At 41.0% G+C, this 23,407-nt stretch overlaps 1 protein-coding gene across 11 annotated transcripts in view; it reads left to right on the top strand.

The window, feature by feature from the left end:
- Positions 1–23,407, top strand: part of EPHA5 (EPH receptor A5) — a 194,097-nt gene that overhangs the window by 15,294 nt on the left and 155,396 nt on the right. The gene's annotated exons all lie outside the window — the stretch shown is intronic.

Raw genomic sequence — 23,407 nt, forward strand, 5'->3', positions numbered from 1 at the left:
AAAATCCATGTGGTTATTTAAATTTCTCTTAAATTATAAATTCTTGGATGTTTTCTTGAGCCTTTGCGGTAAATGTGGAACACAATTTTTTGGAAGTTATCTTCTGAAAAGCAGGATCTGGAAGATGACTGTTAGCTTTAAATGAACAAGGCTGTTCACAAATACATCTCAGATTCATGGTAAAGTTCTTGGACCTGATTACACTGAAACAGGAGCTGGGTTCTGAGCACCTTGAGGAGCCTCTGTCTCTTACCATTGCCTATATTAAGAGCTGTTCATCCTGAAAAGAGACAACTGAGACAACAAGGGTGGGTTCCAAGAGGATGGAGCCAGGCTCTGCTCAGTGGAGCTGAGCAATAGGACGAGAGGCAGTGGGCAGAACCTGATGCACAGGAAATTTCACCTGAACATGAGGAAGAACTTGGTTATTGTATGGGTAACAGGTTGCTCAGAGAGGTTGTGGAGTCTCCCTCACTGAAGATGAGTTCAAGAACCCTCTGAATATGATCCTGTGCTGTGTGCTCTGGGATGGCCCTGATGGAGTAGAGAGGTTGGACCAGATGAGCCCTCTGTGTTCCCTTTCAACCTGACCCATTCTTGTGATGCTGCAGCTGAAAGAACCTGGCCTCCTGATTTTATAGTTGAAATAAATGTTGGAGTTTAGATGCACTGACCCACTCCAGTGTATCTGCTTGACCTGACGGTGAGCAGTCTTGGCTGTGATTTTTGGTCTTTGGTTTGGGGCACCTGCAAAGCTGTACTGTGACAGAGATTTGGTGCAGTCTTGAAAGGTTGATTTCTGCACCATGCTGGGTATTCCTGTCAGTTCCTGAAAGCCATGAGCACTGTGTGAGGTGAGAAAGCGTCCTAAGTTAGAAATGCTGCATGTCTGAGCCCTCCAACAGAGCAAGTCTCAGGAATGTGTTATTCCAGAATTTTAGTCACCAGATGAAACAGACTGTGTAATTGTCTTGGACTCCAGTTGGATTGTTATATATAGATGGAGTTTATATAAAATTCAGCCAACCTTGAAAAAAAAATAAATAAATATATATATATATATGCATATGTATATATGTGTATTGACAGTAAATTAAAGTCTGTCTTTCCGTATATTTTGTATGGGTGAAAGGTTATAGAAACAGCAGCCTTACTGCATGTGTATGAGACTCAAGCTGCATGTTTACAGGCACTACAGCAGGGATGTGAAAGCTACACAGGGATCTGATTTTATTTTCAATTCATTCCAAGATCTAATCCTGTTACAGTTAGTCTATAACCTTTTTTTAAAAAATCTATTGATTTAAAGCTGAGAATAAAACTTACTCTGCTTGCTTGTGTGGGCATCAGAATAACCAGAATAACCAGTGCTGGCAGAGCAGTATTTTGGTGCCATGGTGCACCATAAAGATCCCAATATCCATTTCTTAAAGGATGATTTTATTTTTTTTAACTTTTTGAACATCCTCTGGTACATCCCAATGTCCTTAAATGAATATCAGTAGGAAAACAGGACTGAGAAGTTCAGAATACTTCTGGATCTGCATGTATAGATGAGTAAATGAAAAGCTAACTATCCTACACATAAGCTGCAGTTGTATCTTTTCATTATTTAGGGAAACCTTTCTATATTTACAAGCTCAGTTTCCAAAGAGCACATAGAAGTACACTCAGGAATGCCAAATTAAAGGTTACTGACTCAACAGGGAAAAGTTTTTTTTTTCTTTAATTGACTTCTGCTTTGTATTTAAAAGTGAATTAGGCAGTTGGTTTTCAAATTTCCAGAAATCTTGTCTTAATCTTCTTTGTTTTCATGGGACATCATAATAATCCAAGAGGTTAGTTCAACTGTCTTTTTCTTTTCATTAATATATTTGCAGTATTTTATAAGTACTAAGAAAGGTCTTCCCAGAGTTACTTCTCTAGCTGCCGTATCTGCTCTGCAATCAGCTACGCTGCAGTTATGCACTCTTTGCTTAATTTTTTTTACAGGATTTACCTAATGTAAGTATTTAAACTCACTCTCACTTCAGGATTTGAATTTGGAAAAGGAGGGAGCTTTAATTAACATCAGAGACAGGCATTCTCATGTGTTTCGAGGCATTCTCATACCGATTTGTTATCTCAGGATGTTCTCCTAGGGAAAATTTTCAAGGTCCCTGTATCTGTCTGCACAGCCCCCCATGAAGGAAAGGAGCAAAAATGTCAGGTTGTGTCACACTTTGCAACACCAGAGTGTGTAGATGCAAACCATATTCTGAGGTAAACTTTTTGGTGCATGGTGTTTTATTATTGTGAACAGGATCCTGTGGAGTGCAATCACTTTTCAACAGTGGTGCAGTTCCAACTGAAGATACTTTGGTACTCTTCCTGTGTTGCTGGTACTCCACTTGATTTTTTTTAATTTTTTTTTTTAATTATTATTACAATCTTAATTGAACTTAAATGCTTTTCTTAGAACCAGAACTGTTAGAATTAGGAGACTGTATGGGGCACAGTTGCTGTTAAAAAAAGCAAGTGTTTAGTCTTTGGCATTGTATGCAAGTGCTTCGGAGAAATTATCTTCATATCACAAAGGCTCAAGCTGCTAGATTTTGAAAACAGATTTCCACATGTAAAACAAACAAACAAAACCCCACAAAAAGCCCCTACCAAGACAATTGGGATAAGAATTCTAGGCAAGCCAAATGAATTTGTTTTTGGCAGATCCTTTGTAGATATCATAGTCTAAACTTCTATTATAGCTGTGTGCCATATTAAGTTTTGTGTATTGAATCTTTAAAACATTGCATGCTTCAGAAAGGTCCAGCTGCCCTTGTTTAGTCTCATTTTCACCTCGTTTTTGCTGAACACAATGGGAAAATGTGATCTAACATGGGTAATGAAAGCAGCATTGTATGGGAAGGAGACTGACTCTCCAGCCTGGAGACAGATCAGGCTTAAAGGTAGACCTGTTTCGTGCTTGTCATCTCAAATGAAGAAGCGCTGCAGCTGCTTAAGTCTCCCCAAGATCAGACCTTGATCCACTGCTGAACAGTGTGTGCTGGCTCCTCTTGTGAGAAGTGGGTTTTATGGGAAGGGACACAAGCACTTCAGTCAAGGGTGTCCTCCGAAGTGCTTCATCTGGTGAGGCACTTATTTGGTACTGCTTTGGGTGGTGGCCATTATCCATGCAGCCTCGTTGGCCTTCACATTCCCCACGCACATGGAAGGTAAGAAAAATCCCCCTCTTCCTTCAGAAGGAATACTGAGGGATGCATAGGAATGAGATGACTGAAATATGCTATGGCCAAGTTGGGTTTTGAAACAATGCCTCCTGGTGTGAAGAACCAGCTGTTGAGCAGGGCAAGGACATTCTTATTTCTTCTGCTGCTTTTCCCTGAAGGATAAGTAAATTGCAGCAGTGTGGCTTCTGGCTGCCCCATGTGGGTTCAGCAACTTGCAGCAGTTGTGCAGTCATCTCTTAAACCTGCATTTTATCTGTTAAAGCGTGAGCAAAGTTCCTGTGAGGTCCTCGTGGCCATGGAGCTCAGAAAAGGGACTCACTCCCTGACAAAAGAGCATGGTCAGCATGGAAAATGCTGTCCTTTTTATAGTCAAGTTAGGAATTGATCCTGTTATTACATGCCAAAGGGACAATTTTGACTTCTTTTGTGCAGCTCTTGTAAGTTTGTTTTAACTTGAAGGAGTTTACTGTAATTACCAGAGGCTATATCAGGAAAGTCTGGTCCCTCTTGTGTAGTAGGAAGCCCTCCAAGCACATGAACAAAACCAGTCAGGTTTTCTATTAAAGGCTTGTACAGCAGGCCTGCAAAATCTTTTACCTCTGGACTGAATGCTGAGGCACTGCTTAGGATTGCCCAGAGTGGGCCCATCAGAGGTTTGTGTGTGTGCTGTGCATGGCTGTGACCCTGGTCAGCTCTGACCTGCAGAAACTGCCTGTGCTTCTCTGTGCTAAACACGCATTTCTATCATGTGGAAGCTCGCAGAGGAAGGAGAAACAGAAATATCTGTGAAATACAGAAAAATGTGTGAAATACAAAACCAGGAATATTTGTGACAGAAATAGTCAGGTGAGGTCAGGCTGTGTTTGCAGGCTGTATTGCATCCTCTCCCTCCCTTGATTTGGCAGGAGGCTGTGTCATGCATTTCAACTTGCTGCAAAGCCATAGCAGGGACAGAAGCTACAGAGCACCCTGCAAACCCATGATGTGCAGTTTTACCTGGTCAGGCCAAGTGGAAAACCAAGTTGCTGATTAAAATAAAATCTTTCTTTAACTGGTCTGGTTTATTCAGCAATTATGTCTGATTTTTTTTCCAGTGTCTATTATAGGGCTGATTTACTTGTTTCAGACCCTCCCTTCTTTCACTGTTACTTTAAAACCTCTTTCTTTACAGATTAGAAGTATTCTGTTTCTGTCTAAATGAGTGCTGCACACCTGCTTTGTTTTCCTGCCCAAAGGGTTCTCTTCCATCTCTTCCACCTCACACAGATTTTCCTGAACTTGCTGTAGCACACAACAGGAAAGTCTCTCTGGTCCTTGGGGTATTGGTTCTGTGCTGTGGCTCATTGCACAGCTCCATGTGATGGCCTTTTTTTTTTCTTTAGGCTCAGACTGGAAAGTAAATATGTGCTGAAGAACCTGGTCCTGTGGAGATGTTCATTTTCTGAAATGAATTGTGAGGGAGCTGGATGATTTCTTGCATGTGAACAGCAAGAAGGAAAGCAGTTGCCCCTCCTTTGAGTAGTTAGTAAGGCCAAATACTGAAAGCTGGGGGATAAATTCAGCTAGACTGATTATACATTGCTTCTCATTTATGTAGGATATTTGTGGTCTTGATTTTTTGTTTGGTTTGTTTTGGTGGGGCGGGGGTTGTTGTTTTTTTTTTCCAAGCAGCATTTCTGGCTTATTTTATTTGAGGACAAGTACCCTAGGCTGCCTCTTCAAAGTTAAAAATAACAGCAGTTTTAGATTACTCAGCATGATTTCGGAAGATATTCTTGTTGTTCTTCGTCAGTCCTAGTTCAGATAGAGATTTAACACAGGAATCCTGGATTGGAGGCAGTGATTGCCCTCAGGGATAGAAATAAAATAAAGGGGGAGGGGTGGGGATAGTGAAAAGAGGAGGATTCTTGGCACCATTGAGCTGTGTCATGTAGTTATGATTATAATTGGCATTTTCAGGGCAGTACTTTTGGCAGCCTGTGGTTTTTTTCCCTGCAAATGCTGCCGCTCATCTGTGACCAGTGTAGAAAAGGAATTCAGAGGGATGTGCTCTGTGGTTTAACCCCAGCCAGCAGCTAAGTCCCACACAGCTGCTTGCTCATGCCCCTCTCCCCAGTGCAATGGGGGAGAGAATCAGAAGGGTGAAAGTGGGAGAACTCATGGGCTGGAATAAAGGCAGTTTAACCAGTAAAGCAAAAGCCACACTTGCAAACAAAGCAAAACAAGGAATTCCTTCCCCACTTCCCAAGGGCCAGCAGGTGTTCAGTCACCTCCAGGAAAGCAGGGCTCCATCACGTGTAAGTGCTACTTGGGAACTCAAACACCATCACTCCAAGTGTCCCTCCCTTCCTTCTTCTCCCCTGCTCCCTTATGCTCCATATGCCAAATGGTGTGGAACACCCCTTGGGCCAGCTGGGATCAGCTGTCCCCGCTGTGTCCCCTCCTAACTCCTTGTGCGCCCTCAGCCTTCTTGCTGGTGGGATGGGGTGAGAGCCACAAAGGCCTTGATTCTGTGGAACCTCAGTAAGGAAAACATCCCTGAACTATCAATGCTGTTTCCAGCACAAATCCAAAACACAGCCCACACCAGCTACCATGAAGAAAATTAACTCTGTCCCAGCCAAAACCAGCACATATGCTAACGTGCAAGAATCCAATTTATACATTAGCAGGAAGCATGATGGAAATAAGTAATACTGAATAGCTGAAACAATGTTAATGGCACCCTAAAAGCCTGCAATTTGGCTGCTTTGTATGTTCACATTTTTGTACATGCATGGTTTAGTAAGAAACAATACTGCACATCTAAGGGTTTGAAATAAATGGCGTAACCCAAACCCAAGCAGTAGTACTTAATGTTTTCTGTTATATACAGAATAAAGGAATTTTACATGAACCATGTGTGGGATGATGTTGAGCTCAAGAGTTGAAACATATGGGATGTTTTTTCCCCACTAGGATTTATTAAGGTAATATGCAATATCTATATATATGTAAATTCTATATAGATATTGCATATTATATATAATTTTTATATATGTTTATATGTATAATTTATATAGATAGATAGATAGATAGATAGATAGATATAGATATATATAGATATAAAAACTTCTGTCCTCTGTGACTCTCTGGTTCTTCATGGTCATTTTTACACATCCCATGGGGACATGGTGATGTGTTTTCTTTTGGTTGTGCTGCCTGCTTAGTGTTCCAGAGTCACGTGTGCTTGTTTTGTATAGCCTAACTCCAACAAAAGAGCTTGAGCTCTGGGTTGGAATAAACTCCAGAAGTTAATAATGCAGTTGTATGAGACCCTTGTGGTGTTTAACTAACCTGTGTTTTAAAACAGAGCTGACTTCATGTTCCCAACTCTGAAAGCCCCAGAGTGAGAATGAAGATGCTGGAGTTCATTGGGAGTAGGGCACTGCCATGAAGGGTGAATTTGGCCAGCAGACCACTGTCCCAATTGGTGGATTTCCCTGCTGAGTGGTGCTGGTAGAGCTGCATTTGTTTCACAAAGCTTTGTTATTGCAGTCTGAATGTGAAGAGATGAGCTTTGCAATGGGGAAATGCATCTTGTGTGAGAAGGCTGATGGAATTGGCTGTAGCACAGAGTCTTGGACTGGCCCACAGCCACTAGAGAAGGGAGAAAGCTTTCATCCAGGTTTGCAATGAGTAGGACAAGAGAAACAGAATTTGTTTCATCTAAACTGGATCAGGTTAAATTTGATGGAACACGGCTTCTAATGGCTGGTGTGTGGGGCAGATGTGGGATTTCTGTCACAGGAGGTCTCTGACAGCAGGTCGGATTGTCTCTGCTACTCTGGTCAAGCAGAATTCTTCTTTTCTGGGGGAGCAAACCAGGTGGTGTGTTCTGACCTATTGCAGGCCCAAGTCTGAAGCCCTTCTGTCTGACAGCTTCTCCTGACTCTGTCTAGGATGAGATCTGTTTCTGTTTCCCTCTGAAGTCTGGTGTGCATTTTTTTCTTCTTTTTTTGGGGGGGTAATTTTTTGTTTGTTTTTTGTCTTGTTTTTTTAATCTTAGCCTGACTAAAATCAAGTTACTGTCACTCATTCAGCAGACTGCATTAAGATCCACTCTTGATACCTGCAATGTATTAGTTGCAGTATGTATCTGCTTTTAAAGCAGAGGCCCCCGTGCTGGACAAGAGTATATTTATATAAGACTCATTGTATATCCTTACCATTTTATTCATGTCCTCTCTCATATCTCCTTTCATATCTGAAGTTTAATCTTTTTGCTGCATTTGGGACTGCTCTTGTTGTCCTGTCCTCTCAGCTGGCTGCCCTTTGGTTTGTGTGCTGTTGACATAGAACAGCATTTATTTGGGAGCAGCATCTGGCGAGGTGTAGGTCTTATTAAAGCAGATCTAAAATGCCTAGAGTACTCTAAGGTACTGTAAAATAAATTAATACTAGTGAGATTAAGAATAAAGCAAATCTTTATCTTGGCTAGAACTGTATTACTGGAATAATGTATTCTACACAGGAAAAAAATAAAGGTTGATCCTTCAGTATATCATTTTGTAAATACTGTTGTCAGCATTAGGTTCCTCCACGTAGGATCATTGGGCAAACAATAATCTCCTTTTATGCTAAAATGTCTTTTTTTTTTCTCTACTGTCTAGGAATTACATTGGGGGATAAAAGAGCTTTGAAGAGCTTTATCTTCTAAAACCATTGTTTTCTTTGTTACTTTTGTGCCAATTTCAGAAATGTTGGTATCCAACAGTTAGTAACCATACAATTAAAATGTATTAATGTAGTTCTGTCATGGAAAATCTGAAACTATATGGAATAAAATATTACCATTACAGAATGCATATGCAACAGCCCAGGGTTTTTAAAACATGCAGTAGGATTTTACAGCTTATGTTTATGAATTGTTGAAGTATATTTCTTACTGGTTCATGTGCCAAATATATGTATCAGTGGGTTACTTATCACTTAATTGCATAATCCTTTTATAAGACTTCAAATGCACTGGCCCCATTTGACAGAATATATTTTTCCTCAGGTTAATGGCTTTTTTCTTTTTTTTTTTTTTTTTTTTTTGTACCTAAATTCAAGAATGCAGACCTGTTTGATTTTTTTTTAGGTTTTTTTTTATGTTACTCATTCAGGAAAGCCAGCCCAAAAATTCATGAAAAAAAATGAATGCTAGCTTCAGAAAAGTAAACACATAGTAGGTGTGTCCAGAAAGAGAACATTTTAAATGCAAAATTCCTGAAAATAGTGTTAAGATGGAAGCTGCTATTTTGTCTTCATGGGAAGCCATTGCCTTGTGTATACACAGTGAATGAAGACAATAAAAATTAGAGGGCTTATTTGAACACCCTTCCCCTAACTTGAAACCTGAAAGGAGAGCTTTCTGTTTGACTGCTGTTTTATTGCCAAGTCCTGATATGTGGTTATCCTACTGCTAAGAAACACTTCAGCAGCTGAACATCTAGGATTGTTAGAACAAACTTTCAGGTTATTAATGGGAATCATTCAGGATTTTCTGTTTGCTTGTCCTGATCAGAAAAACAGGGTGTTTTTCAGCTGCTGAAAGCTACATGCACATGTGAAAGGGGAAGGTGGGACTGGGTTCTTGGCTACTGAAAGAAAAAGCCAGTGTTTTATTTCAAAGCCCTTCTTGCCCCAATATATTTTGGGTTGCTAGTCTTAATTTATCTTTAGATATCTTCATTTTGAGTGAAAAAGCATACTGAGCTATATATCATTTAGTGTGTGCAACTACAACAGTACCCATGAGGTCTGTTGTTTTAATGCTGAAAATACTGTAGCAAAACAGATTGGAGATTAAATATGAGGAGTATACTAGGATGCAAATCATGCTTTGGAGGCTTTTGTGTTAGCTCTGCTCCAAAGAAAAGTGGTAGCTCCTCTCACCAGCCTTTAGGCTCCTCAACATGAGCGATGAAGCTCTGTTGAGGAGAATGTGGGTGACATCTGGCTATCGGTCATCTCTGAGATACCACTGTGATATTGTCTGCTGTCAGGCTGCTGTGCCTGATTTTCTGCACCCCATGGGATGAACAGTGAGTAGAAAGGAATTGCAGAACACGGTTGGGCTGCTGCTTTCTTTACCAAGACAGAGAATTTGGGGAGACAAACAAAAAAACTACCAGAATTGTCTCAAAAAATAAAGACTCTGCCGTCCTGAGGGGAGTTGTGAGTGTTTAGGGTAGAGAGCAGTTATTGCTTCCATGTGTAATGGGACATCACTGATTCTTAATTCTGTTTCAAGATGATTTACTGAAGACACATATGTGATGTAGTTGTGATTTATAGTTAAGAGTAAATGACAACTTGCATGTTAGTTTGATCCTCACCTACCCCTGTGTGGTGTTAGTGGTCTTAGTAAGGAATAACCCATGGAAGAGCTCCAGGGAGGAGGCAGGTTTGGGCCCTGGGGTTGGTAAGGATGCAAGCTCCCCTGAGAAGAGTGGGGACTGTGGATCAGTATGGTGTGATGGAAGAGGAGGAGAAGAAATTGCCTGCTGAGCTGGGCATCCCTGGCACAGCTCACAGAAGGGTGATGATGGCAAGGAGTAGAGATTGCTGGTGGCTTTCTAAAGCCTGGGTCTGTCAGATCAGGCTGGAACCTCCACACAATCCTTTATTTGCTTCCTTTTGCTGCTTTCCAAGAAGGAAAGTATCATTAGATACTTGGTTCTTACCAAAAATCTTTGATAAGCATTTAGCTTATGTATTGTTATTTATTTCTCTTTGTCATAATTATTCAAGCAAGTGACAGGCAACTCCTTTGATTATATTTAATTATTGACTTTACAAAATGAGGAGTCAAAAAAATCAATTAAAAAAACCATGTCAAAAAAAGTGGATGTATTTAAATTGTTAGAGAAGTTCCCCACTACTAAAGCCTGGAACTTACTGTTTTCCATTTATTTGAACTAACGATATATGGAAGTGTCACGTAGATCTGTTACTGTTGCTGCAATAAGATAAACCAGAATCACGTAAAGATGTGTGTTTTCTGTGGCTAATTGCTCTCCTTAGGATGCTTTCTTGCAAAGATCAGGACTTCTGGCTCCGAAGTGGAGGGAGGACTGGATTTTCATGCTGCAGAAACTCGCATTTGACTTCAGCAAAAATATTTTGGGACAAGTGATTGATCCTTGTCTTCAGAGATTGTCCTATAATGACCTCAGTGATTCTTCCCATGATACTGACAGTGTTGACTGTGGTACACAAGATGCAGTTATCAGGAGAAGATGGCACTGGATATTTCTTGCTATGATTTGAGATATTCTTATCATTAATCCATTTTCAGTTTTGTCTCAGCTGTGAGAAAGAGCTGCTTGGTGTTCCTCTAGTGCAAGTCATCCCCTCCCCTGCCTCACTTAGGCTGTGAGATAGACCAAGAACGGGTGAGTGAGGGCAGGATGGGAGAGGAGGTGATGACAGGACTTCTTAAAATATTTATTTATTGAAAGTCCTCTTCAAAATTTTTTTTTTGAGGTATTTGAGTTTTTCTGTGGTGCACAGGTGCCACTCTTTCTGGGATAATAACCCCAAGACCTAATTGTACTCAGCAGCTATACCAAGTGTGGGGGAGAAATTGCCAGTTTTTGAGAAGGAGGATTTAAGAACTTGTGGGTTTTTTTCCTCCAGGTGTTCAGAAAAACTTCTGTCTGTGTTGGCTGCCTTTTTCATTGGGACCTGATATTTTAATTTGGGGGAGTGGGGATTGGACAAGGGCACAGGGATTTTAGCATATTCAGCCTGCAGACTCCAGGTGCAGCACTGATGTGATTCTCCTGGTTTCCTGCTGGAGCCTGGAGGTCCTTCTTAAAATATGTCACTTAAAGCTGAGGGTCATCACAGTAACTTGTGCTCTGTATGATGTCTGCTCAGCGTGGCTTGCTCCCTGTTCAGTCAACAGTAAGGGACAGCAAAAATATGACCTTTGGTCTTGTGTTCAGAGGCCTTGGGGATGTTGAGGTTTGTTTTATTTTAGCTTTATTTGCTTCAGAAATTGAAAGATAGACTTGAGAGCTTTGCCTCGGTTTCAAACCTCCAAACTGGGGGGCTGCTGGAGCTCCTTGCAAGACATGATTTTAAGTGGTTAGAACTGTAGGTCATGTACTGACTTCCTTAGTTGATTGCAGTGCAAATGTAAAGTCAGCTCATAAATCGTAGCCAGTGTTGTGATTACAAATCATTACAATAATGCTAGATTATTCAGTTTGTCACAAATCCTTCTAGACTGCACAATTAAAATCATAACCAGAAGTATAATCCTGTAAGATAAAGTTACTTCATTACATAATCTCCCTCTGGTTTACTTTTGCTTTTTATTTTGATGAAAGATTCAATAACTGAATTTTTCTGTGTAGTTAAAGTGGGAACATACATACTTTTAATATCTCTGCCAATTCTGGAGTTAATTTTGCATTCTTGAAATTACTGATGTTGATTAATATAGTAATTGGGCAAAGCCTTGCTTTTCACTGTAGTGATGGGAAAATCAACTTTAAAATGATGAAGTTTTAGAAAGGAATTGTTGGTTAATGTCCATGACTAGAGCTGTCTTGTCACATGATCAGGAAATAAATTAGTTGTGATCAGTGGTACATTGTTGTGTAGGTGACTGGAAGGAGGTTGGTGCTTTCCTGCAGAAGCAGTGACTGCTGTTAGTCTGCAGAATTAGTGAGGCAGAAGACAGCTGCTGAACAGGAACAAAATGAGTAGTTGACTTGGGAATGGAATTTAGACCAAAGCAAATTTTTTTGTACAGATTCAGATACCCATCTAATTTCTTGTGTGGTACTTGTCTCTTCCTGCCATTGGATGTCCTGATGGGAAGGAAGCTCCAGTGGGCTGGGGAGCGACTTGTGCCTGTCAGCCGGAGCTCAATGACTCAGTGTGTCATAGTAATTCTGATAAATACCCAGACTGAGATAATCAAAACCCATCCAGGGATTTGGTTGTTGTCCTACTTATTAATTTTAATGATAATTGAATATCCATGCCGATTACTCAGGCTCTAAGTTCAGCTTCCCGAGCCCTGTGTATTAAATTTCAAAACACTGCTTCTTCAGAGTCTGGTATATTTAAGTCAGAGGAGTGGTCAGGCAGGAGCTACTGTGCCCTTTGGAGTCACAGTAAGTCAGTCTGGCAGAGCCTGTTTCTCAGAGCTGTATAAGTGTATTGACCTGGAAAATGTCTTCAGCCCCCAGGGGATTTGGTTATGATGCTGCCTGCGTATATTTTGAATATTTGTAAAAGGCTTTTGCTGTAAGGGTGTTGAAGGGAAAGCAGGGAATCTTAAGCAGACCTTGCTCGGTGTTTGTAAAGCTGTTTTATTTTATGCCAATAGCCCAGGTAAACCTTTTTGATTTCCCTGTTCTCTGCCCCTTTTGAGCACAGCACTGCTGAGGGATTTTTTGCTTGCAGGGCTGTCTCCTCCTGTGCTAACTTGGGGTGTTTCTCAGCATTGCGGTTTGCAGAGGCTGACCTTGCTGAAGCTGGATGTACAAAAGTCCCTGTGCATCTCTGCAGGTGTTGAAGAGGGTCTTTTGTCAGAAGACAGAATCTATGATGAGTTTTTTTGTACTAGGGGAGCTTTTCCCGAAGAATTCCCTGGTGCTTCTGACCCTGCTGGAAGACTCCATGGTATTCCCATTGATCAAGGGTAAAATGAGCAACTAAAATCCAAAATGGGGGCTAATGCCATAGGTGTCCTGTGTTTTCTTGAACTTGGAATGACCTAAGTTAGAAAAGTCTTGATTAATGCCTTTAAAAAAACAGATTGTCCCTTTCCTTTTTGTCAATCTTTGTTTTGTTTGTTCAAAGATAAAACAGCAAAGAGACAAAATAGAGTTTTGACAAAATAGAGACAAAACCAAGTTTTTTTCGCACACGGTGGTGTGACTAAAGATATTACCTGGCAAATTTCCTTCCTTCTTTGCTCTGCAGAGTTTTAAAACTGAGAACTGTTTTTTTCCTCTATTACAGTAAATACATAAGGAATCAAAATTACATTAAGGAAGAAAGTTGGGCAACACCCTGCTGTTCAAAATGTTAATTGCAAATCATTGACATTCTAGAGATGCTATTCTCTTTGTTAGTGAGTTATAGTTGCAGTGCTAGTGAGGCAAAACAATTGGTTGGGAAGAAGCACAAGGTTATATAGTATTTATTTATTATTTGAAAAGAAGAGCAGATCCATGAGTGTGTGAGCTAGAGGTAATGGTGATGTACTTTCATAGGATTTCAGGCCACTGGGTCTGTTAACATTATGCAGTTTAATCTCTTGTGGCAAGTATGGTGTCAGAACTGGTTCAGGGGTCCTTGCAGCAGGTCTGTAACCTTCATTTGGTCCACAACTTCTGGAGAGAGATTTCTTTGATTGAGTCATCCTCTTGTGCTAAGCCTGTATCCCTTTGTAGCTTGTGCTAACAGCTATCTGTCCTCATTGTAAAACATATGAATCTTTCTAGCTCAAATTAATCAAACTTCAGTTCTCAGTCAATCCATGGTCTTTCCATGACTCCTCTTACTAACTTTGCAAGTATATACTATTCATCTCTCTCTTCTCCCAACAACCCTTTTCAGGCAAGTTAGCTACCTCCCAGCCTTCTCTAATTTTTTAATGGTTTTTTTGTGCTATAAGTAGGGCTTTGATCTCTTGAGTAGCTGTGGACTCTCTTGTGGGTTCTTTGCAATTAATCCTAGCTGAAGTGATGCCATTTGAAAAGAAAATGGCTTTCTGAAAGCAATATTAGTAAATTGTTGCATTACCTCCTTTGCTCTGTGAGGCAAATGGATCACAATGAGAAGAAAATCATCCTTGTGATGGAAGCCAGGTAAAAGTGAAGAGGGAGTCTTAGTGGCTGCTCGTCTGGTTGCTGTGGCAGGTAGGAGTTGCAGAGCAGTGCAGGATGCTCTGTGACATGAAAATGCAGGCTAGAGCTGTGCTGAAGACTCTCATCATAACCTGTGGGATGGTTATGTGGTAAGGGGAGTCCATTGGAGGTGGATGTGCTAATACATAAGTGCACCACGTACACAGGTTTTGGTAGGAAGACAGGTTCCTGTTACAGTGGAAGATAGAACCTTGGAGCCTCTTAAAGCTTTAGGAAAGGAAGGATTCTGTCCTGGCTCAGCACCTTACTTCTGTTAGGTAAAGGTGGTATGCCTTGCAAAGCCAAATACTTTGCAGCATCTCAGGACTCTGCATCTCTGAGTAGAGAGAACCAAAATCACCTCTGTGCTTGGACAGCCTGTCTGATTGCTTCAGTTGACACAAATATGAAAATTTCTCTTTTGTGTGAAGAGTGGTGGAGTTCTGGGCCTTGTCCAATGTCACTTGCTCACAAGGCAAGAGGAAGCTATTGAGAAGCAGCAGCAGGTTTTTGTGTTCTTCCCATAAATGGCTAATCCCTTTACTTGATTCAAAATTTCTATCACTGCTTACTGTTCTAAGTTTCTTTGTGCACAATAATTTATGGATGAGAGCAAACATTATTAGCAAGCTTTATGTGTTGTGCACTATGGGGGCAACATTTCAGCATCAGAGTGCCATTTCTTCAGCTGTCTTCTTTTCAGTGAGTATGTGTTTTGGTAAGAAGAATGATGTCAATTAACCACATAACCTGTAGAAGTGCTATTTCCTATGCTAATTAGCTCTTCCTCTGAGAACTGTACTTTTAATTTATTTTTCAAAGTGCATTCACTCTTTCTTTTCCTTTTAAACTTCAGCAGTTTGTGAAATATGCATCCAGGTTTGCTGAAAGGCTCTGAAGCTGACAGGACAAAAACTGAAAGGGGATTGATTTAGCGGTTTAATTGCTAGATAATGATGAAACTGTGGTTGGAATTTCATGTTAGTGTGAAATGGCCAATCAGTCCATTTTGTAGAGTGAGAGCGAGGCCTAGGATAGGGCTGGATAAATATTCATCTGTAGCCTCTGTGCCAAGTGGTGCTTCTCAGGGACTCCTGAAGATTATGTAAAACTTTTTTTACCAGAAATTCAGACTCCAGACAAGAATTATCTTGCCTAGCAGTAAAATGCTGTTGCTGCAGCTTAACTGAGTTGTGTCTGTAAGCTGCACAAAACTGAGAGAAGGTTTCATTCAAGGATGACCCTACTGTGAGAATGTCTCTTTGACAATCAAGTCCAAGTCACAGGCCCTTGCCTGTGGCTTTCTGACTGGTCTGCTGGGCTGGTGGGGGAGAAGAAGCACTGAAAGGAAACACCAAAGCCTGGAGCTGTGCAGGATTGCAGATCAGAATGTTCAAGGTGGCCAAAATCCAGCAGGTCCATTGCCACCAGGTGCCAACAAACTGTGGTTTCCCACCTTAACCCAAATCTGCTGGAGGAAGGGTTGGTTGATGACAATCTCTTTCCTCATAAGGGGAGTGCAGCCCCTTCCCATGTTCTTATATTTACGTCCTCTTTCTGCTCTGCCCCTCCAGCTTCTAACCCACCATTCATCCCAGTGCACCCTGGATAGAAAATAGCAGTAGGAAGAGCTTGCAGCTTAACTAGCAGCCAGAGATGTAGCAGTAGACCAATTCATTCATTTTTGACTTAAACTATTTTTAACAGTTTGTTCTTTGAAGAACTTCATGTCTTCAGCATTTCTGTGTTCTTCACCTCCGTACCTCGGGTCTGGAAGAGACTCTCAGTGGTGAGGGCAATATACATGAACCTTAAATTATTTATGTACCCACTCTCTATTCCCACATGGCATAGGCATGTTGGTGCTAGCTTTAACCTGCCTTACTTACATGATGAATACGTGTGGCTCATCATGGGCTTGGCTACCTGAAACTTCTAAAACTTCCTTGAATCCCCCATAGAAGTTCTGAATGATGGTTTAACTCCTGTGGCAAGTTCACACTGTGGTTGATTATGCCCTGCCCCCCATAACAGTTACCTTCCCTTCTCTTCAAAAGCATTCAATTTAAATTCTGGGATCTTTTGTTGGTTAGGCAAAAGCAAGTTAATAATAGAATAATTTTTTTCTCTGTGCATGTGTTGCAGTATTACCATTAGGTTAAGCCATGGATTGCTTTTTGATTAAGAAAACAATTTGAGTTTTTCAGTTTCTTCTGAAAACTTCAGCAGCTTTCCTAGACTTTGCATTATCACAGCTGTTTGCCAAAGCAGTATTTATTTTTGCACTGCAGATATCTCAGCTGAGTATTTAGTACACAATTGTATTTGCTTTCCTAGCCGTGTCATGTTGATGTTCAAGTGGTTTTCAGTGGTTGTCAGACACCAGGAGAGTGTGGAGGTTGCAGGTAGGAAATGTATTCTTTGTGAGATGCTTAGGATACAGGACATCTGTCACAAACAATTGAGCACATCTGTGTTTCTTCAGTTCCAGGTTAAGAGAAACATTGAGGTCCAGGTTGCATCTTTGTCCAGCAGATTTACATCCGTGTAATTCTGGTGCCTTATTTAAATAGTAACATAAACCTGGCACAAAGGGAATCAAATCCCAGAGAATAAAAAGTAACTAAAAGTTTCATTGTGTTGTGGAATAAGCATACCCGGCATCCACATGTATAATTTATTGCCTGTAGTGGGGTAAGTACTTAAGAGTTATAATAAATCCATTCTGTTCATTCATTTTTAGTTCTTAGCATACTGATTCAGACCTTAACTGAAAGTGAATATACAATCAATGTCATGCTTTTTATGCAGGTTTAATAATGTAGGCCTGCCAAGGTTCTTTAATTAAATAATTATTCATTGTTCCATCAGAATAGATTGTTTCACTATAGGGATTGCAGGCAAGTACATGCAAAATCCAGCCTGAACTGATCGTGTTTTAGCTGCTTACTGTAATCCTGAGTGGTAATCTTTGTCACACAAAAAAAAACAGGGAAAAAAGTTGCAGTCAGATATTAAAAATGCCATGCCTAATTCTGAGGTGACCAAAGAAAAGCATGCTAAGGTACAGTTTGGTGATACTGTGAACAAAGTTAGAGCTGTTTGACAAGTGGGAAAAGTGGGTTTTTTTGGATGGTTCAGATTCAACAGAACTGTCACCAAATCCAAAGTAAGGTAATGTGCTCATCAGGAAACCTGGTTTTGGATATTTTACTCGTAGCCCCCTGAATTCAAGAGGTGGCAAAAGGGGAAGTGCAGTAAATCGCACGTTGTGTGTGCTGTGCATGCTGGTTCCCGTAGGAGGGTCTGCACAGGCAGAGCAGCCTTCTCTCATTTCTTCTGAGAGCATTGGAAATGCAGAAAATCTGTTTGGCATGGGGGCTGCTGCTTGTAGCACCACACAAGGCTGGCTTCAGATGGCCCCTGCTGCCACGGCATGTCATTAATGCAGCTCACAGCAGCTGGACTGAGAGGACTTCAGTGTTTATTAGGGGAATATAATCATTTAAGCCTGAATAAGCTTCAAAGCTCTAATGTGGCTGTTTGGCCAACAGAAATGAGATGTAAATTTGTGCTGAATAGCCACTGATTACAGAAAGATGATTAATGTGAGGTTTAAAATTGATTTATGGGTGCAGTTGTCAAGGCCTAAGCCATGAATGTAATATTATCTCTATGAAAAGCTTTGGGTAGATTAGAGACCAGGGAGCAGTGGCAAAATAATGACTTTGCTGGAGGGTCTGATACAGAGTATGGGCCGTCTGTAATCTAGTCAGATTTGGTATACGCCTGAGAGGTTAGGCTTTGCCGGTGCAGCACGTGGATAATTGTATAACTTTGCCTGAAACAGTAGAAAACCAAGAAGTTTAATATGTTTTATTTTCATTAAACAAGCTTTTAGATCAAGGATTTTTTCTCTTTTACCCGAAACTCTTAAAGGTGAACTGACTTGCAAGATTTTATGTAAAGCAAATTACAATGATAAAGATTAAGAATTTAGTTTTTGCAAATTTTTGCTGTTCTGTGCATTAAAAATAATACAAATACTTCTTGTTATTTCAATTGTAGTGAAGAGTTAGAATCCCCACATAGAGTTTTATTTATTTTAATATTAGGATAACATTAAAGTAACAAGGAAAACTTCCTTTCTTGCTGCTTCTCAAAGTTGTTCTGCGAACCTCTTGGTATCATCAGGTGATGAGTAATGTGAATAATATCCCAAAGGCTTTGAAAATCCAAGCATTTGGTTATAAACTTAAAATATATGTCCTGGTCTGTGTCCTGAAAATCTGTCTCTGTCAGCCTTCCAGTGTTAAACCATGTGGTGTCAATACTGTTTTTTCTGGCCTTTGTTAAATTGCTCTGCAATGAGTGTAACATTAAGCAGTGAAAAATGATTTAATGGTATTGTGTTTCTTCATTGCTTCTTTCATGCACGTCTCCATTGTCTTTCCCTCAATTGCTGGACTGTGATTTGAAATGGATGTTTTAATCCAGATGTACAGAGAATTTCCAAGCTTTAAAAAAATAAACCTGTGGGAGGGGAGGTGGGGTTTGCAGATAGCACATGGCTTTGTTTCTGGGAAGGGGGTTGTCACAGTCCCTGATTAGGCATGCTGGAGAGGGGCTGGTGCTCCATTTCATTTCAGTTCCACTAGCCTCCAGCTGGGTGCTTCATTCCATTTGGATTCTGGTGCTGACATCTTCCATTGATCATGCAAATTATCAAAAGTCTGAGCTAAACTTCAGTCTCATTTTAATTTCCCCCCCCCCATGTATCTTGGTGTGCAGACTGAAAAGTGTAGGTGACTTTGTCCTGATGTTTCTCCATTTTTCAGCAGCTTGAATTGTGCAGGTCTCTACAGATAACATATTTCATCATAATTATGTACTGAAAGTAATTTTTAAGGTTTTAATTGTTCTTGTGGTACTTTACGTAGCAAATTGCTGCTTGTGTTTTGAGATGCCATTGCAGCTTTTCAGAAATGTGCAGTTTCTGGGCTATTTCTTTTCTCAGTTTTTCAGTGGTGCAGAGCAATCCAGGAATTGTCACCACTTTTGCCTTACAGGCAGTTTCGCTGAGTCTCCTGCACAGCCTGCTGCAGAAATCAGAGATGTGTCAGCAAACCTTACATGCATCTTACAAATAAAAAAGAATACTGAAAAATGGTTAAAGTAGCAAATTCAAATGTTTACGCAACAGGAGTTGATGATTATGAAGTTCTCCTTGTAACTCTAGGTGACTGATAATGTCTTCACGTGTAGCTCTTCTTGAGAGGAGCAGTCATGCTTTGTCTCGCAGTTTCAGCGTGGGGTTCTCCTGTTTGGTGTTTTCCCTCAGCTCTGAGCAGTGTGATTGTGAGAGAACCTTTGTTGCCATTACTTCATGAAGGAGGAGGATTTCTAGCAATCCTGACTGCACACGGGATGATGAAAGGTTGACCTGGGTGGGATTAAAAATATCCAGAACACTGTAAAATACAGAAGTATCCACCCAGATGCTTAAGCTCTCAGTTCTAGAAATTACATTTATTTAAAGCTGATGTCTGCTGTCGAGCTGTTCTGAGTACCGGGACGTGCAGCTGGCAGCAGTGGATTTAGGATGGAGCACGATGGTGCTGTGAACATTCACCCAGATCATTTTCAGTGTAGTTTTTTTGTACTGGAGATGAAACATCAGTTATCTCCCCATCTTTGCTATTCCCTCTCCTGCCCTTTTTCAGAGTGCAAAGCCAAATGTGAAACCTTGGCACCAAGTGAAATTGAGTCTTGTTAACTCTTGATGAAGTGTGGGGTAGCCTTTAACATGAAGCAAGGCCCTTTTTCTCCTCTTAGCATTTTTGCTGCCCACACATTGCAAGAGGTCATTCAGAAACACATCTGGCAGTTCCTGTAACTCTGCTGAGGTGAGAATTTGCCCTTTTAGTGGGAGGTGGTGGTAATGGAAGTGACTTTCTAAGTTTGCTTTCTGCTAGGCAAGTATCACAGGTGGGCTAGGGGATATGTGTTTGGCTAATGCAGAAATGGAGAAAAAATGTTCACTAGTCTGATGTGGCACGTCTTAAAATCATACTTTAAATTTCCAGTTCATACCTTTTTGCTGTTTGTTTCCCCCACTTATGCTTTAGTGTTTGAAAATGATCTGTAGTTTCTTGCTGGGAAATCTCCAGTAATGAGTGAGGAAACTCATATTTACTTCAGCTAATTAACCTCAGGATATTCTGAAGCTGTGCTTTAACTGGGCTATGCAGCTTAGTGACCAGAGTGGCGTTGGAGGAAACAGCAGGAAACTGCAATCCAGTAGTAAAATAAGAAGAGCAGCCCAAAAGTTTACTTTTGTTTTATTTTCCTGGTTGGAGAAATTGGGAATGTGCCAAGCCACCAGAAAACATTAAGTTCCTTCTTCAAAAACTCAGCTTTTATTAGGCTAGATTTCTGCCTGAGTAGGGAGATTAATCAGATGCTTTCTATCCTCTGTTATCCATTATGTTTTTTGCTTGACTAGTAGCTGCTGTCAGTAGGAATATATATCTGTATGTCTAAATGTCTCAGTTGTAAAATTGCCATCCAAATGAAGCTTGAGCCTCGGGTGGGGGCACTGTCAGATGTACAGAAATAGTAAGATCCCAGGCAGTTGCAACTGCTTCTGGTATTTAAAGGTTTTAGTAAACTCTTGCCAAATGTTTTTTGCATTGAACTCACTGGAGTTTCTTTTTGACACTGGCTCCTTTCCTTGCAAATGAGTTCCAAAGCCCCTAAAACCAGGCTGAGAATGTGCAAAAATGGCTTCACCTTTTGCATTATGGAAGTGGGTGTTGATATTGGAAAAGTTTGCACAAGTAATAATTTTTTTGTTGCTTGGTAGCTGAAATTTAAAACAGTGCATTTGAGGCTGAAAGAAGTAGTTTGTATTATTCCAGAACTGTTTTTTCATAATTTTTTTATCTGCTCTCTATTTTGGTTAAACTCAAGAAGAGAAGATGGCAAAGACATGGTTTGTAAGGCTCTCAAAATAATTGGTTTCTCTTTTACTAATGTTTTTTGTTCCCTCCCCTTCTTTCCTAACTTGATCCAAGTACATGAATTGCTTTGGTTTCCTGATTATTTGTATTTCAAATTTGTGATTTACTGGAAAAGGTCATGTGGCTCTTGTTGATGTCCTTCTACCGCATGGTGCAGGGCAGGAGGGGAGAAGCAGCTGAGCTGTCCCAGTGAGCAGGCACCTTGTCCCAATGCAGAATTTGAATTTTAAACCTGTGTAGTTACCCTGGCACAAATGCTTAAAAGTTGTTGTCCAGGAGTGCTGTTTTAAGCAGGGTGCAGTGAGCCGGTACTGATAGAAAATGCTGGCCAAAGCTGTTTTGATGTCTCTGCTCCTCACAATCCTCATCCATTGGGAAGAGCAGGGCTGCAGACAAACGTGTGGCATTGTTCCAGGTATCCAAGCATTTTTCTGCTGCTTGAGAGTGGTGTGGATCACTGTCCCTTGCTGGGAGCAGGAACCAGGCTCCTCAAGCACCCCAGCCAGGTGCTTGTGGACTCTGCCATGAGATCAGCAGGTCAAAGAGGTCATACATACACCTCTTGCCCATGGCAGTGTTCAGGACTTGTTCTGTAGTTTCTTTTGCTCCTGCCAGTCCTGAAGTTAGCATTGCTGTGGAGGGAGCTAAATGTAACATGACTTTTTGGGCTTCATGTCTTTTGTGTTCTTGTTCTTTGAGGAAGGAGAACCTATTTAACAGAGGCTGAAACACCTCCAGCAAAATCAGGCTCTTGGTCAATCGTGTGGCTCCGGAGCTGAAAATCTGAGCAATGCCACATATTGCAGCTTCTGTTGATAACACTGGCAGGATTTGGTGGCAGGATTGAAGCACCTGAATCTTGGGACTGTGGCCTGTTTGCAGGTGCTGTTTTGCAGTAGGCAAGATAGTGACAAAGTCAGCCTTATTTTACAGCTAGCACAGCCCTGCAAAGCCTTCTGCAGTGCAGAAGAAAAGATGTGTGGGCTCTGCCTGGCTTTCACTAGCGATTTAGCCTTATGTGACCTCACTGAAGCCACTGAAACTGCGCAGAGGAGAGCCTGCTGCTTGTTTGCTTTAACCATGTAATACCACAGCAAGTGGAAACCAGCAGGCAGCTAAAAAAAAAAACAACAAAACAAACCAACAAACCCACAAGTTTTTGGGTTCTGTGATGGGAGGGAAGATGCAGGTTGCAAGATAAAGTTGAGTAGCGGGAGGGAACATTTGTGAGGGAGCTAAGCTGGAGGCTATTGATTGGCAGCCAGGTCTTAACATCAGCTGCATCAAAGGAAATCGAAGAGTCTACCCAAATAGTACCAGGATGAAAGGCAGGATATATAGTACTGAGCCAAACACCAGGCTGGTTTGCCCTTCTGGAAGGGCATCGGGTGTCCCCTTTTCACTTGGCGTGGGGATTGCATAGCGCTGTGCCACGCTATCCTCTGCACCTCTGCTCGTGCTGGCCTTGACAGCAGTATTTTGAGGTAAAATTGCCTTTCTATGGGCAAAGACCATACAGTATCTCCAATGTTTTCTCACATTCAAAGCCTGAGATCAGCAATCCGTGCCAGGCTTGCTTTTTTCCCAAAAGAAAAAAAGGTAGAATATGTAAATCCTTTTCTAATTTTACATCTTTGTGCCAGCAGATACCTGAGTTAATGTATATATGTTGCAGAGCTCTGTGTGGTGGGGTGGAAAAATTACATAGGAGAGGATGAGGCTTCTTGTACCATGGAGCTTGTGAAATATGTAGTGGGAAGAGAGGCAGATTCACAGCCCTTAGAGCGAGGGAATCATGCTGGGAAGGTTTCAGGTAAGCCTTAAGAACACCTTTGTTTAATGTTCTTAAGCTTCCTTTTCCTCTTAAGATACCTAGGATTTTGCTAAATGCCTAATTTCTTTTTCAGCAGTGCAAGGATGTGGGGAATTAGGAACAAGGCTTGAAATGTCTTTACTGCCTTTAGTGAACGCTAAAGAAAGTGAACGAGTTAATGAAGACCAGTAACAAAAACTTGTACTGCAACACCCCCATCCCCTCAAAACCAAATAAACAAAAGGTCTGAAATTTTCATCCCTGCTGTCAGTATTTGGTTTTGGGGCAGCAGCCTTTGTGGTAGCTGTGCTGTGGTAGCAAATTGCACTCCTGGAACCTCCGAGATTAGAAACAAGCCTGAGTAGCAGACAGCTGGTGAATGTGTTTTAAAATTGTCCATTTAACCCAAGGCTGCTCCACTGAATGTTTTTTTAACTCTTATAT

The sequence above is a fragment of the Parus major genome, chromosome 4 (genome assembly GCF_001522545.3).
Source record: "Parus major isolate Abel chromosome 4, Parus_major1.1, whole genome shotgun sequence".
Lineage (NCBI taxonomy): Eukaryota > Metazoa > Chordata > Aves > Passeriformes > Paridae > Parus > Parus major.